The sequence below is a fragment of the Penicillium verhagenii genome, assembly GCF_028828195.1.
Source record: "Penicillium verhagenii strain IBT 33310 chromosome Unknown utg000003l_segment0_segment0, whole genome shotgun sequence".
NCBI lineage: Eukaryota > Fungi > Ascomycota > Eurotiomycetes > Eurotiales > Aspergillaceae > Penicillium > Penicillium verhagenii.
Window position 1 is genome coordinate 3,453,981 of NW_026643167.1, and position 18,702 is coordinate 3,472,682.

Genomic DNA, 18,702 nt, shown 5'->3' on the forward strand with positions numbered 1-18,702 from the left:
TAACTAGGCAGGATTATTACCAATCACACAATTTACATATAATAACACAATATATATAATAACTAAGGAATCACCATTCTTCACAAATTATAGGTATAATCCTATAATTATCAGAGAACTAATTAGTGATCATACTATAGTAGAATTATTATAAGTTCTAGCTATAAATATCAAGTAATTATATAATTAGATAGTATAAGATATTGACTTCTTTAATCTATAGATAAAAAGTCACTATAATAAAAGCCATAAAGAAGGGCCTATGCTTAAAAAAGGGGAGAGAGTATACCTCCTATAAAGAAACATTAAAACCAAATAACCTAGTAAGAAACTTGACTACCAAAAATTAGGACCTTTCACAATCAAAGAAAGGATAAGACTAGTTAACTACCAATTATGGTTACCAAAAAGTATAAAATAAATATATCTAGTTTTTTATATTTCACTACTAGAAAAAGCACTAGAGAATACACCAATTACTACCAATATTAAAATTAAGGATACTAGTAAATAAGAATATAAAGTAGAAGAAATCCTAGTAGACTAATAGAAAAATAGTTAGTAATAACTCCTAGTAAAATAGTAAGGGTACCCTACCAAAGAAAATATATAGGAACTAATTAAGAATTTAAGGGGCTACTACCAGCTAGTTTAATAATATTACTAGAAGGTAAAGAGGACCCCTAAGGGATAGTAGTAAAGAAAGAATCAAAATCAATACCACTCTAGTCTATAGATATAATCATCTATATTAGAGTAGGATTCTCTAATATAACCGTAAGAAGTTAAGCATCCTCAATACTAATAAGACCAGAATACTCTCTAATAGCCAGAGTAGTCTTAGCTTTACATTTATTTTCAGAATAATCAGTATTAATATATTCCTTCTTAAACTGATCTAGTTTATCCTTTTCACAATACTCAAGTTCTTCTAATTTAGCAATATCTTTAAAATCATAGGTAATAAAGTCACCAGTATATTTCTTAAGTAACACTTCCTAATACTCAAGGCGTATTACAGTGGCTATAACATCCTAGCTAGCCTAAAGAACAGCCCAACACTTATTAGTAATCTCCCCTTAAATTTTAACTAAATAATACTATTCAGCATTAGAATAGGTAGGATAGGATATAATATACTTCACACCACCACCACCTTTCACACAACCACTATAACAATCTAAACAGTCAGACTAAATACATACTTACTTAAGATAAATATAATAATTATAAGGGATAATAGATTAATAACCCTTATCTATAATATATTAGGATAAAGCATTCTTATAGATAGAAGCCTTAGAAGACATAGTCAGAAAAATATAAGAAAAATTAGAAATAGCTAACATTTATCTATAGGGGGATAGACAGTTATAAGAAAATCTTTAAGGATAAAGATCTAGGAAAGGAGGGGGTGATATTACGGACCTACAGGGATCACACTCCTATAGGGTAATAAGACCTAACCAAATTATCTGATATATAGGTCACGTAGAAGATATAGTTCCAGGAACCATAGCCATTCCGTTATACCTAGACAATATAGAATAATGCAGGGTTATAATAGAAAGACTATAACTTAAGAAAGTAATATAAGAAAGATCCTATTATAGGATAAACAGTATTATAGGGATCAGGGATCCCTAGGATAAAAGAATATCCTACAATAACACACAGGTCACAGTTTCGCATGATAATAGCTATCACATAAATAGGAGTATCCTAGGATACACTATAATTAAAGGATTCCGCAGGATACCAATTATCCTAAGAATACCGGTATCCTACAATAGGTAGTAGCCACTAGTATTATATAAATAGTAGGATCCTAGGAGCATCAGGATCCCACAGACAAGGATCACATAACAACTCATCAGGCGATAAGACCTACTCATTAACTAATAAGCCCGGAGAATATCAAGTAATAAGTCCCGGACTCATCAAGCAATAGGAAGGATTAGATATATAAGACAGTCATTACCCACATATATTTAGTTCTTCACGATCAATCCATACATTATTACTTGGAACCTAACAGTTCATTCACCTATCAGTTTCGTATAAGATAAACCCTACTAGAAAGAGGTATCCTTGGTCTCTAGTCTCTCGACTCAGAAACCAAGTATAGCTTAACTAGGCGACACCCTCTTAGACATAGCCCCTGTTGAGTCTATTCTATAGACCCGAGCCTGTATAAGGCCTAACGTTAACTGGCAACGGTACGGTTGCGAATCGACGACTTAAGGATTGAGTGTCTACTTGGTAAGTAGAAGCCCTAACGAACGATACTCACTGTGACCACAGAGCATTACGTAACACCTAAATAAACTAACTCTCTTATAATAAATTAGTTTAAACTATTAAAGATAGTAGTCTTATAATTATATATTAATATAACTTAAGTAATCTTCTAGAAGTATAGATTAATAGGATATTATATATTCTTTATATATAAAATATAGTTAATACTAGAGTAAGTTATAGTATTAATAGGATTATTAGTTATATTAAGCCTTATTTATAAGTTTAATAAGATATTTTTAAAAGATTATCTTATACTAAGCTTCTATATAATTATTATATTAGAAGAATATAGGAAGATATATATAAGATAGGGTATCTTCTATACTCTATATTTTATTTTAGTTAATATATTAATATAGATTAATAATATATAAGTTATTAATCTTATCTTATTAGTATTTATAGTAAATAAGAATATCTATAATAAATATATAAAGAATAATCTTATATAAGATATTAATAATTTAGTTATTAAGTTGTGGAATATTAAAGGATTATTAATTTTATTTATAAGTATAAATATAGTTATATCTAAGTCTGAATCTAAGATAATAATAAGATTATTAGATAGGAAGGACTAGGAGAAAGTATTATTAGTAAAAGAGTAAAAGAATAGATCTTCTTAAGATATATCTATTAATACTTATATAACTAAATAAATAAAAAAGAAAACTAATAATAATTATTATATATATTATAATAGTAAAATATATTAAGTAGTATTATATTTCTACTTAAATATAGATTTATATCTAGAAGATTAGAAAGGACTAAGAAATATATAGTAATATAAATATAGTAAGAAAAAGGCTATTATAAATACTATAAATACTTCTAATATTACTAATACTATATTTTTAGTTACTAAATTATTAGTAAAATAGGATACTAAGTTTATATATTTTATAAAGAAGAAGATATAGTTAGCTTAAGTAACTTATTATAATATATTTTATAATAATAAGTATTATAGAATAATAGTTATTAATATCTATAATCTAGATAATAAAATAAATTAATTATATAGGAATTTTAATCTTAAGTTTATTAATTAATAGGTTAATTTTAAAGATATTTATTATATTAGGTAATCTTAGATTAATAATAATATTTTAATTTAATAGATAATAATATCTAAGGTAACTAACTCTATATTTAATATAATTATTAATAAACTTATATAGGATCTTATAGATTAGATAACTAAGTAGGTTATAAAATATTATTTATAGGATTCTTTTAGTAATTCTAGTAATAATTCTTCTAAAGATATTAATAATATATAGAATACTAAAGATTTTAATCTAGAGTGGTTATTTTTATTTAATATTAATATCTATATTATACTTTTAGTAGTTTAAACTAAAGATAAGATTATTATTCTAAGATATATAGAGTCTATATAATAGCTTTTAGATATAGGATATAGTTAATATATCTATATAAATATATTAATAATTTATGATTATAAGCTATTTAAAGATAGTAAGAAGTATATCTAGAATATAGTATTAAGGGTATTAGGAAGTATAATAGGATAAGGAAAAATAAGACTCTCTCTTATTATATTAAATAGTAGCTTATATAATATTATCTTTCTTATTATATATATTTTAGGATTAAAGTTTAACTTATTCTTAGTATATAAAGGCTACTAAGAGAATAGTATTATATATAATAATCTTAATATAATAATTTATAATAAGGATAAGGAAGAACTTATTAGTTTAGTATTCTTTATATATAGTATATTATTTATTAAGTATATATATTATAGATTAAGTAATATAATAATAGTAGTAATATTATTAATAATAGTATATAGATAATTTATATATATTAGATAATCTAAACTTCTTATAAATTAAGATTAATTAGATATTAATAATAAAAAGAAGTTCTAATATAAAGTATACTTATTAAGTAAATCTAAGAAGATTATCTCTAAGATATTAGCTATATATTTAAGTATCCTAGGCTAGTATCTATATATTAATTTATAATTAATTAAACCTATTAGAATTAGGGGGGTAAACTATATAATTATTATTATTAATAATATAATTAGATATAGATTTATTATATTTATAAAGTATAAGAATACTATATTTATAATAAATAAATTATATCTATTTATTAAGCTTATATATAATTATATAGGAAGCTATCTTTATAAGTAATATATTAATAATAGAATAGAGTTTAATTTCTTTATAGATTAGGCTTAAGAGAATAATTAGAGAATTAAATTATTAGTATTATATATATATAAGTAGAATAAGTTAAGTAAGGTAAGTAGTTATTATTTAGTTTAAATTATAAGAATAATAATTATTAATATAGGTATACCTGAATGATTATAGTCTAAGGTTATTAAGATAGCTATATATATTACTAATTAATTAAAGCTTCTAAATAAGGATAAATCTTTATTAGAAGAATGGAAGAAAGGTATAAATGATTATATTATATTAATTATATTTAAGTATTTATAAATATAGTTTTATAATATCTTTATTAATATCCTATCTAAAAAGTATATTTAAGTATATAAAATAAAGATATAAGCTTAGATTAGTAATTTAGTAGGATATAAAGGTAAAAATAGTTATTTATATTATATTTAGAATCTAGATAAATAAAAAGTCTAAGTTATATAGGATATATAGTTCTAAGAAGGCTAATTAATTAGTTAATTAATTAGGTTTTAACCTAAAAATAATAATTCTAATAATAATCCTAATTTTAATAATATAGAGGAAGTAGATATAAGAGTAAGATTTATATTAGAACTAGAGATTTAGTATTTATCTAGAGTTAATAAGGGAATATATTCTAAGAGATTTAATAAAGAAAACTTCTATATTTATAGAATAATACCTGATTTTAAAGAAGTTAATAATAATTCTAGAATAGTTATAATAGTTAGTATATTAAAATAATTATTTATAGTAAGTAAATTATTATAAATAGTAGTACTTATTAATATTATTATATAATAAGATAATAGAATACTTTTATTAGTAAGGGAAGTTAATATTATTAATAATTATATTAAAATATAGATAATTATTAAGCTATAAATATTTAAATAAGCTATAATAACTAAATAAATAGTATAGTAGAAGAATACTATAGAAGAATAATTATAGAAGCTTTATAATATAGATATCTAGATAGAGATATCTAAGATATAAGCTTATAATATAAAGGTTCTTCTTAGATATTAAGTATTTAATTTAAAATCTAATAATAAGGGTTATATTACTTAATTTAGAGTAAGATAGGTTATATATAGTAATTAATAAGTACTAGGAGTTGATTTTAATAATAGTTATATGTTTATTATAAGTAATCTAAGTATTAAGATATTATATATATATATAGTATAAAAGAACTAGAATATATATTAATTTAATATTATTATAGTATATCTAAATACTAAACTTAATAATAGAGAAGTCTATATATATATATTAATTAGATTTACTAAAGGAATAGATATTTATCTACTTAAAAGAGTATTTTATAGATTATATTAAGTAATATTCTTATAGTTTAAGGAATTTAAGTTATTATTAGAAAAGCTTAGATTTAAGAGTTATATTAATAATTAATATATTTTTATATATAGAATAGGAGAATAAGTTTATATTATTATTATCTATATTAATAATATTTTTATAGTAAATATTAATTAGAATAATAAACTTATATAAGATATATAATCTATAATTAAGATTAAGGATTTAGGAGATCTAAGTAAGTTCCTTAGCTTATATATTACTAAGATTAACTAAGGAATTAAGCTTGATTAAATATAATATATAAGAGATATACTCTTAGTTAAGTATATAGAAGATATAAAACTAACTAAAATATTAGTTATATATAGAATAATATTATTAAATAATATTAATATAGATAATAATTAGTAACTAAATAATAATAAGATTAAATAATTATAATCTTATATTAATAAATTAGGATGGTTAACTATTAAGACTTATCCTAATTTAGTATATATTATTAGTATATTATAATAAGTAGTAATCTTCCCTTTTAAAGATATAATAAAGCTATCTAAATAAGTATTTTAATATATTAAAGGAATATTAATATTAGGACTTAAGTTTAAGAGAGACTTAATCTTAGGAGATATTAATCTTAAAGGAAATAAACTTAATATATTAGGATTAATTAGTTATATTAATATCTTATATATTAATAATATACTATTAAGGAAGTTAATTAAGGGATTTATATTCTTCTTTAATAGAATAGTAATATTATAGTTATTAAAATAATAAGATCTAATTACTCTATTATTAATATATATAGAGTATATTACTCTTAATAGAGTAGTAAAAGAAGTATTTTTTATTACTAATTTATTAATAGAAATAAATATCTAGAATAAGTAGAATATAGTAGAATTATATATTAATAGTAATAATATAGTATTCTTAATAAATATAGCTATAATTATATATAAATTATTAATTAAGTTCTTAGATATATAATTCTAGTTTATATAAGATAAGGTTAGGAAGGGTATAATCTCTATTATAGTAATTATAAGTACTAAGAATCTTATTAATAATCTTATAAAAGTATTAGATTTAGTTAAGTTTAATTATTTTAAGGTCTTAATAAGGTTTTAGAAGTGAATTATAATAGATTTAAGAGGTTTTTAGAGGAGTTTTTCTGATTTTTTAACTATATTCTAAGTATTTAGAGCTAGATTTATATACTAAAGAGATATATTAGAGTATATAGGTTCCTAAGATATAAGATATTTTATCCTATAGGTTATAGGATATACCTAAGTTTTTAATATATAACTAGTCTAGATTTAGTAGTTAGATAGATAGTTAGGAAGTTAGGTCTAGAGGTATAAATAAGAGTTTCTCTTCCCCTTTTCTTCTCTTCTTCCTTTCCTCTCTATCTTATTTTATATAAAGAATATTATTATTATCTTCTCTATACCTTTTTCTTAATCTATATTATCTAAGGTAGATATTTTAGTATAGCTTAAATAAGTTATAAATCCTAGTTTACTCTAAATTAAGTATTCTTTTTCTTTTTATTACTTATTTTCTTACTTATAAATTAATAATCTTATATAACTAAATCATTATTAATAAGATAAACTTATTCTATAATAAAGGCTACTAAGGCTACTAAACTTAATATAGAATAATAATCTAGGGGAATTAATATATAGGATCTTTAATAAAATAATAAAAAAGCTATTTAATAATAGAAAAATAAGGAAGTCTTTTATAATACTAAAGATAATAAAGAAGTTATTTATAATAATAATCTTAAAGATAATAAAGAAGTAGTTAATAAGACTCTAATTAATACTAATAAGGAAGATATATAATAATATTTAATATTACTATTATTACTAATATTATTATTACTATTAATATTACTACTATTATTACTAATATTACTATTATTATTATTATTAATATTTACTAATAATATAGAAGATTTATTTAATATAGAAGAAGATAAATAATACTAAAATATCCTATTAATATAAGTTAAAGATAGAAATTAAGCTATAAATCTACCTAAGTTTAATAAAGTAATACTTCTTTAGTTTAAGAATATTCTCTTAAAAGAAGAGGAATATAATAGATTTAAGACTTAAATTAAGATAACCCTTTAATCTATAAGATTATTAAATCTAATTAATTATATAAAGAATAAGCCTAAATAAACTAACCCTCTTATAATAAACTAGTTTAAACTATTAAAGATAATAATCTTATAGTTATATATTAATATAACTTAAGTAATCTTCTAGAAGTATAGATTAATAAGATATTATATACTCTTTATATATAAAATATAGTTAATACTAGAGTAAGTTATAATATTAATAGGATTACTAGCTATATTAAGCCTTATTTATAAGTTTAATAAGATATTCTTAGAAGATTATCCTATACTAAGCTTTTATATAACTACTATATTAAAAGAATATAGGAAGATATATATAAGATAGGGTATCTTCTATACTCTATATTTTATTCTAGTTAATATATTAGTATAGATTAATAATATATAAGTTATTAATCTTATCTTATTAGTACTTATAATAAATAAGAATATCTATAATAAATATATAAAGGATAATCTTATATAAGATATTAATAATTTAGTTATTAAGTTATAGAATATTAAAGAACTATTAACTTTATTTATAAGTATAAATATAGTTATACCTAAGTCTGAATCTAAGATAATAATAAGATTATTAAATAAGAAGGACTAGGAGAAAATACTATTAGTAAAGGAGTAAAAGAATAAACCTTCTTAAGGTATATCTACTAATATCTATATAACTAAATAAATAAAAAAGAAAACTAATAATAATTACTATATATATTATAATAATAAAATATATTAAGTAATATTATATTTCTACTTAAATATAGATTTATATCTAGAAGGTTAGAAAGGACTAAGAAATATATAATAATATAAATATAATAAGAAAAAGGTTATTATAAATACTATAAATACTTCTAATATTATTAATATTATATCTTTAGCTACTAAATTACTAATAAAATAGAATACTAAGTTTATATATTTTATAAAAAAGGAGATATAATTAGCTTAAGTAACTTATTATAATATATTTTATAATAATAAGTATTATAGAATAGTAGTTATTAATATCTATAATCTAAATAATAAAATAAATTAATTATATAAGAATTTTAATCTTAAGTCTACTAATTAATAAGTTAATTTTAAAGATATTTATTATATTAGGTAATCTTAGATTAATAATAATATTTTAATTTAATAGATAGTAATATCTAAGATAATTAACTCTATATTTAATATAGTTATTAATAAACTTATATAGGATCTTATAGACTAGATAACTAAGTAGGTTATAAAATATTATTTATAGGATTCTTTTAGTAATTCTAGTAATAATTCTTCTAAAGATACTAATAATATATAGAATACTAAAGATTTTAATCTAGAGTAGTTATTTCTATCTAATATTAATATCTATATTATATTTTTAGTAGTTTAAACTAAAGATAAGATTATTATTCTAAGATATATAGAGTTTATATAATAGCTTCTAGATATAGGATATAGTTAATATATTTATATAAATATATTAATAATTTATAATTATAAGTTATTTAAAGATAGTAAGAAGTATATCTAGAATATAGTATTAGGGGTATTAGGAAGTATAATAGGATAAGGAAAAGTAAGACTCTCTCTTATTATATTAAATAGTAGCTTATATAATATTATCTTTCTTATTATATATATTCTAGGATTAAAGTTTAACTTATTCTTAGTATATAAAGATTACTAAGAGAATAGTATTATATATAATAATCTTAATATAATAATTTATAATAAGGATAAGGAAGAACCTATTAGTTTAGTATTCTTTATATATAATATATTATTTATTAAGTATATATATTATAGATTAAGTAATATAATAATAATAATAATATTATTAATAATAGTATATAGATAATTTATATATATTAGATAATCTAAACTTCTTATAAATTAAGACTAATTAGATATTAATAATAAAAAGAAGTTCTAATATAAAGTATACTTATTAGGTAAATCTAAGAAGATTATCTCTAAGATATTAGCTATATATTTAAGTATCCTAGGTTAGTATTTATATATTAACTTATAACTAATTAAACTTATTAGAATTAAGGGGATAAACTATATAATTATTATTATTAATAATATAACTAGATATAGATTTATTATACTTATAAAATATAAGGATATTATATCTATAATAAATAAATTATATCTATTTATTAAGCTTATATATAATTATATAAGAAGCTATCTTTATAAGTAGTATATTAATAGTAGAATAGAGTTTAATTTCTTTATAGATTAGGCCTAAGAGAATAGCTAAAGAATTAAATTATTAGTATTATATATATATAAGTAGAATAGGTTAAATAAGATAAGTAGTTATTATCTAGTTTAAATTATAAGAATAATAATTATTAATATAGATATACCTAAATAATTATAGCCTAAGGTTATTAAGATAGCTATATATATTATTAATTAATTAAAGCTTCTAAATAAGGATAAATCTTTATTAAAAGAATAGAAGAAAGATATAAATAATTATATTATATTAATTATACTTAAGTATTTATAAATATGGTTTTATGATATCTTTATTAATATTCTACCTAAAAAGTATATTTAAGTATATAAAATAAAGATATAAGTCTAGATTAGTAATTTAGTAGGATATAAAGATAAAAATAGTTATTTATACTATATTTAGAATCTAGATAAATAAAAAGTCTAAGTTATATAGGATATATAGTTCTAAGAAGGTTAATTAATTAGTTAACTAACTAGGTTTTAACCTAAAAATAATAATTTTAATAATAATCCTAATTTTAATAATATAGAGAAAGTAGATATAAGAGTAAGATTTATATTAGAACTAGAGATTTAGTATTTATCTAGAGTTAATAAGGGAATATATTCTAAGAGATTTAATAAAGAAAACTTTTATACTTATAGAATAATACTTAATTTTAAAGAAGTTAATAATAATTCTAGAATAGTTATAATAGCTAGTATATTAAAATAATTATTTATAGTAAGTAAATTATTATAAATAGTAGTATTTATTAATATTATTATATAATAAGATAATAGGATATTTTTATTAATAAGGGAAGTTAATATTATTAATAATTATATTAAAGTATAAATAATTATTAAGCTATAAATATTTAAATAAGCTATAGTAACTAAATATATAATATAATAGAAGAATATTATAGAAGAATAATTATAGAAGCTTTATAATATAAATACCTAAATAAAGATATCTAAGATATAAGCTTATAATATAAAGATTCTTCCTAGATATTAGGTATTTAACTTAAAGTCTAATAATAAGGGTTATATTACTTAATTTAGAGTAAGATAGATTATATATAGTAATTAATAAGTACTAAGAGTTAACTTTAATAATAGTTATATATCTATTATAAGTAATCTAAGTATTAAGATATTATATATATATATAGTATAAAAGAACTAGAATATATACTAATTTAATATTATTATAGTATATCTAAATACTAAACTTAATAATAAAGAAGTCTATATATATATACTAACTAGATTTACTAAAGGAATAGATATTTATCTACTTAAAAGAGTACTCTATAAACTATATTAAGTAATATTCCTATAGTTTAAGGAATTTAAGTTATTATTAAAAAAGCTTAGATTTAAGAGTTATATTAATAATTAATATATTTTTATATATAGAATAAGAGAATAAGCTTATATTATTATTATCTATATTAATAATATCTTTATAATAAGTATTAATTAAAATAATAAACTTATATAAGATATATAATCTATAATTAAGATTAAGGATTTAGGAGATCTAAGTAAGTTCCTTAGCTTATATATCACCAAGACTAACTAAGGAATCAAGCTTAATCAAGTATAATATATAAGAGATATACTCTTAATTAAGTATATAGAAGATATAAAACTAGCTAAAATACTAACTATATATAGAATAATACTACTAAATAATATTAATATAAATAATAATTAGTAACTAAATAATAATAAGATTAAATAACTATAATCTTATATTAGTAAATTAGGATAGTTAACTATTAAGACTTATCCTAATTTAGTATATATTATTAATATACTATAATAAATAATAACCTTCCCCTCTAAAGATATAATAAAGCTATTTAAATAAATACTCTAATATATTAAAGGAATACTAATATTAGGACTTAAGTTTAAGAAAGACTTAACCTTAGGGGGTATTAATCTTAAAAGAAATAAACTTAATATATTAGGATTAGTTAGTTATATTAACACCTTATATACTAATAATATACTATTAAGGAAGTTAATTAAGGGATTTATATTCTTCTTTAATAGAATAATAATATTATAATTATTAAAATAATAAGATCTAATTACTCTATTATTAATATATATAGAGTATATTACTCTTAATAGAGTAATAAAAGAAGTACTTTTTATTACTAATTTATTAGCAGAAATAGGTATCCAAAATAAGTAGAATATAATAGAACTATATATTAATACTAATAATATAATATTCTTAATAAATATAGCTATAATTATATATAAATTATTAACTAAGTTCCTAGATATATAATTCTAGTTTATATAAGATAAGATTAAGAAGGGTATAATCTCTATTATAATAATTATAAGTACTAAGAATCTTACTAATAATCTTATAAAAGTATTAGATTTAGTCAAGTTTAACTATTTTAAGGCCCTAATAAGGCTTTAGAAGTAAATTATAATAGATTTAGGAGGTTTTTAGAGGAGTTTTTCTGATTTTTTAACTATATTCTAAGTATTCAGAGCTAGATTTATATACTAAGAGGGTATATTAGAGTATATAGGTTCCTAAGATATAAGGTATTTTACCCTATAGGTCACAGGATATACCTAAGTTTTTAGCATGTGACTAGTCCGGATTTGGTAGTTAGATAGATAGTCAGGAAGTTAGGTCTAGAGGTATGAGTAAGAGTTTCTCTCCCCCTTTCCTTCTCTCCTTCCTTTCCTCTCCATCCCGCTTTATACAGAGAATATCATCACTATCTTCTCTATGCCTTTTCCTCGATCCATATTATCCAGGTGTTACAGACCTATAGGGGTCGCACTCCTGCGGGGTAATGAGACCCAACCGAATTGTCTGACGTACAGGTCACGTGGAAGGCATGGTTCCAGGAACTATGGTTATTCTGTTGTACCCAGATAATACAGAATAATATAGGGTTACAATAGAAAGACCATGACTTGGGAAAGTAACGCAGGAAAGGGCCCATCATAGGATAAATGGTATTATAGGGATCAGGGATCCCTAGGATAAAAGAATATCCTACAACAATACATAAGTCACAGTTTCGCGTGATAATAGCTATCACACGAACAAGAGTATCCTAGGATATACTATAATTAAGAGATTCTGTAGGATATTAGTTATCCTAAGAATACCGGTATCCTACAATAGGTAGTAGTTACTAATATCATATAAATAGTAGGATCCTAGGAGCATCAGGATCCTATAGATAAGGATCACATAACAACTCATCAGGTAATAAGACCTACTTATTAACTAATAAGCCCGGAGGATATTAAGTAATAAGTTCTAGACTCATTAAACAATAGGAAGGATTAGATATATAAAATAGTTATTACCTATATATATTTAGTTCTTCACAATCAATCCATATATTATTACTTAGAACCTAATAGTTTATTCACCTATTAGTTTTATATAAGATAAACCCCTACTAGGAGAGGTATCCTTAGTCTCTAGTCCCTTAACTTAGTATCTAAGTATAGCTTAACTAGGTAATACCCTCTTAGATATAGAACCCCCTATTAAATCTATTCTATAGACCTAAGCCTATATAAGGCCTAATATTAACTAGTAATAGTATAGTTATAAATCAATGATTTAAGGATTAAGTATCTACTTAGTAGGTAGAAGCCCTAATAAATAATACTTACTATAACCACAGAGCATTATATAACATATTAATCATCCTATCTTTGTAGAACATACATAAAATCAGTAACTAGTATAGCACTAAACAAAGCAACCAACAACCAAGGAGGACAGCAGACTACAGCATCTATTACACCACCTATAATAGCAACACCTACTAATAAGCAACTCATAGCAATAGTAAGCTAGCTCTAGAAGTAGCTTATCACCCTAAATAACCACTTAGCACTAGTAGTTAAACCACTAAAGCCTATATTCTTTAAAAAAGCTTAAACTTAGCTTCAAAGCTTCCTAACTTAAATAGAAATATAACTTTACATCATTCACTACTCCAAGGAAGTAGATAAAGTTATTTATATATCCACCTACTTAAGAGGATAGGTATTTAACTAGTTCAAACCCTATATCCGGGAGTTTAATAAGAAACTAATAAAAAAATAGAGTAATATAATAAAGGATATCTTTAGGTCTTATAATAAATTTAAGCAAAAACTCAAACAAACCTTTAGAGATATTAATATAGTATATATAGCAGAAAGAAAGCTTAATTAACTATAATAAACTAGCTTAGCTAATAGCTATATAACAGAATTCTAATAAATTATCTTATACCTAGATATAGATAATAATACCTATATTTAGCTATTTAAGTATAGATTAAAGGAAGAAGTTAAAGACAAACTTATATAAATTAATAGACCTAATAAACTAAGTAAACTTATTAAGGTAGCAATCAAATTTAATAACTAACTCTATAAGAGAGTATAGTAATAATAAGAGAGTAAATAGTAGAAAAGTAATTCCAGCTAACTGTACTATCTATAATCAAGAGCCTATTAATAGTAGCCTAGAGAGTTATATAGTAACCCCTATAGACTATAACCTATAAAGCTTAACATAGTAAGACTACCTAATAAAGAATAGAAGTATTAGAAGGAATAATACTTATATTTCTTATATAGGAAACTAGGATATATATTATAGGATTACTAAAGTAAGAGTAATTACCTATAATAGATTAGAGCTACCTAAGACTGAGAAGCCTATAATATCACTAGCCTTAAAAATAAAGGGAAGGCTTAATAACTCTATATAATATAGGAAATAGCAGAAAGATATAATAGCAACAAATTCACAGAAATTAAGTGGACTGATGATATATATAGAGACATAGCCATAAAAGAACCATAACCTAAGACCTAAGGCTATATAGGATATATATCTATAGATATATAGGCACTAGTAGCTGTAAGTTAATAGATAGACTAACTAGGACCTATAGTAATAGATAGAGCTATAGTACCCTAAAGTAATATTTTTAAAGCTTGGAAGGCTGTATAAATACCTATAGAATCTCCTAAGATTAATAATAATACCATAATAAATAGCAAAAAGAGAGTTAGATAACTCTACTAGGAACTATAAGAGATCTTAAGCTAAGCAAAAGTTAAATAGGATAAGCTTAAGCACCGGCTTTAGAAATAGCTGAGATTAGTTAATATAGAAGGATTATACCTATATAGAGATAAGCTATGTGCTTATATAGGGTTTAAAAAATACCCATAATATTGATATGTGATAACCAACTATTACTATAAGAAGGATTGTGAAGAGTATAATTAGAAATAGGTAGCATTAGCCTATACTAAGCTAGTACTAAAATAGAAGAAACTACCAAACTAGAAACTAGCTTTTTAGCAACTTATAACAACTAAGTAGGGAGTATACCTCAAAATCAAAGTAAATATTCTTTTATAACTAGCTAAAGTGCTAATTAATTTAGGAGTATATAGAAACTTTATAGATCTATACTATATATATTAACTATAGGTATAGCTATACTAGAAAATAAGAGTAATACTAATTATAGGGCTTAATAGAGAAAGCCTAAGACTAGGAATAACCCATAAATCTAGGCTATTACCTATAATTATTAGAAACTATCTAGAGTTAATAGAGTTTAATATTACTAATCTAGGAGGATATAATATAATACTAGGAATACTATAGCTTAAATACCATAACCTAGTAATCTATTAGGGTACCTAATAGATCAATTTTATTAACTATAAATATAAGATAGTAAACTAATAATAGAGTAGTTGATTATTACTAAATCAAGGTACTAGATCAAGAGTGGGAGCCTATAAAAGATTATAGGATAAGAAGCCTAATATAATCTTTTAACCTAAGAGTAGGGTCTATAAGACTAATAATATAAGTATTATTAGGGAGTTAGAGTAATAATTAGATATAAGTAATAATAAACTTAAAGAATATATTATAGTATACCACAAGAAGTCCCTTTATATAATAAAGGAAGGAATACCGGAGCTATCTTAAGAATACTAGGAGTTCTAAGATATATTTATAGTACTACTAATCAGCTAGCTACTAGAGTATAGATTATATAACTATTAGATTCTAATTTAGAAGAGAAAGGAACCAAAACATATACTAATTTATTAGTTATTAGAGAAAGAGTCTTAGGTATTAAGGGAATATATTAATAAGAACCTTATAAAAGGTTATATTTAGCACTCTATATTACTAGTAGGATACCTAATCCTATTTATACTAAAGAAGGGTAATAAACTATATCTTTATATAGATTATAGGTAATTAAATAAGATTACTATTAAAGACTAATACCTATTACTATTAATCTAAGAGATTTAAGATCAAATTTATAGAGTAAAGTGGTTTACCAAATTTAATATCACTAATATATATAATCACTTATATATTAAAGATAGAGATAAGTAGAAAATAGTATTTAGAATAAAGTTCAGATATTACAAATATATAATTATACTATTTAGATTAACTAATATATTAGTATCCTTCTAACAATTTATCTTTAGCATTTTAGAAGAATACCTTAATATATTTATTATTATATACTTAGATAATATCCTAGTCTTCTCTAAAATAAAAGAAGAATATATAGGATATATATAGAAAGTACTAGAAAAGCTTAGAAAAGCTAAAGTAACTCTTAAGCTTAAGAAGTACAAATTCTATATATAAGAAACCAGGTTTCTTAGGTACATCATCAGTAATAACAGTTTTAGCATAGAGAAGGAAAAGATTAGGAGTATCTTAGAATAGCCTTAACTTAAAACTATTAAAGAGGTATAATAATTCTTAGGACTATATAACTATTACTAAAGAAGCATAGATAGTTTTAGTAAGATCACAATAGGACTTAACCAATTAACAAAGAAAGATTAAGTTTAGGAATAGGACAAAGCAGTAGATAAATCATTCAAGGGACTAAAAGAGTTATTCTAAGTAAGACCAATCATTCATACCTTCAATCCAGAACTACCTATCACAATCAAAACAGATATATTAGATTATATAATTAGGACATAACTCACACAAGAAATCATTACTAATAGGATTAGAGGATCTAAACCAATCACCTTTTAGTCATAAAAGATAATACTAATAGAACTTAATTATAATATTTATAACAAAGAACTACTAGCTATAGTATTAGTATTTAAAGTATAGAGACTATATCTAGAAGGAGTAAAATACTAGGTATTAGTCAAATCAGACTATATAAACCTAATATTCTTCACCACAATAAAAACACTTACATAACAACAGATACACTAGGCCAAGATACTTTTATAATACAATTACAAGATTAAATATTATAAAGGAAGAATAAATAGCTAAGTAGATATATTAAGCAGGAGACCTAACTACTAGATTAGAGTTAAGGATACAATACTAATAATACTAAAGATAGATAAAAAAGGAAACCTTATCTACAATCATTAGATACTTACAGTAATAAGTAAGTTAGAAAATACTACATAGCTTAAATAAATCCGAGAGGCTACTAAAGATAACCAATATCTATAGGATATAGTTAACAAGGGAAATAATAGAAAGACAATCCTAGATAAAAGAATCCTACTCATCCATAGATTAGTATATATCCTATAGAGAATATAAGAAGAGATTATTTAGTAATATTATAATACACCAAGCAGAGGATACCTAAGGATAGAAAAAATAGTCAAGCTAATCATAAGGAACTTTTATATACCTAATATATACTAAAAAGTCAGGAACTACATTCAGCAATACAATACTTATTAATAGGATAAGCCCTTATAATACTAACCCTATAGAGGAATATAAAACTTAGAAGTATTAATAAAACCATAGGAATAGATTATAATAGACTTTATTACTAAACTACTAATTTCAGACAGACACAACATAATCATAGTTATTATTAATAGGCTAACTAAGTATACCTACATAATTCCAATAATAGAAACTATTAATATATAATAAATAGTAAATATCTTAATTAGGAATATCTTCACAAACTATAGATCGCTAAGAAAGATCATATCCGACCGAGATAAGTTATTTATGTTAAATATATAATATTTATTTACAGACTAGATCGGAATAGAGCACAGACTCTTAACTACCTACTACCCATAAACTAATAGCTAAACCAAGTGAATAAACTAGATATTAGAATAATACCTAAGATACTACATAAATTACTAATAAGATAACTAGGTAGGATTATTACTAATTATATAATTTATATATAATAATATAATATATATAACAACTAAGGAATTACCATTCTTCATGAATTATAGGTATAATCCTATAATTATCAGAGAACTAATTAGTGATCATACTATAATAGAATTATTACAAATTCTAGCTATAAACATTAAGTAATTATATAGTTAGATAGTATAAGATATTAACTTCTTTAATCTATAGATAAAAAGTCACTATAACAAAAG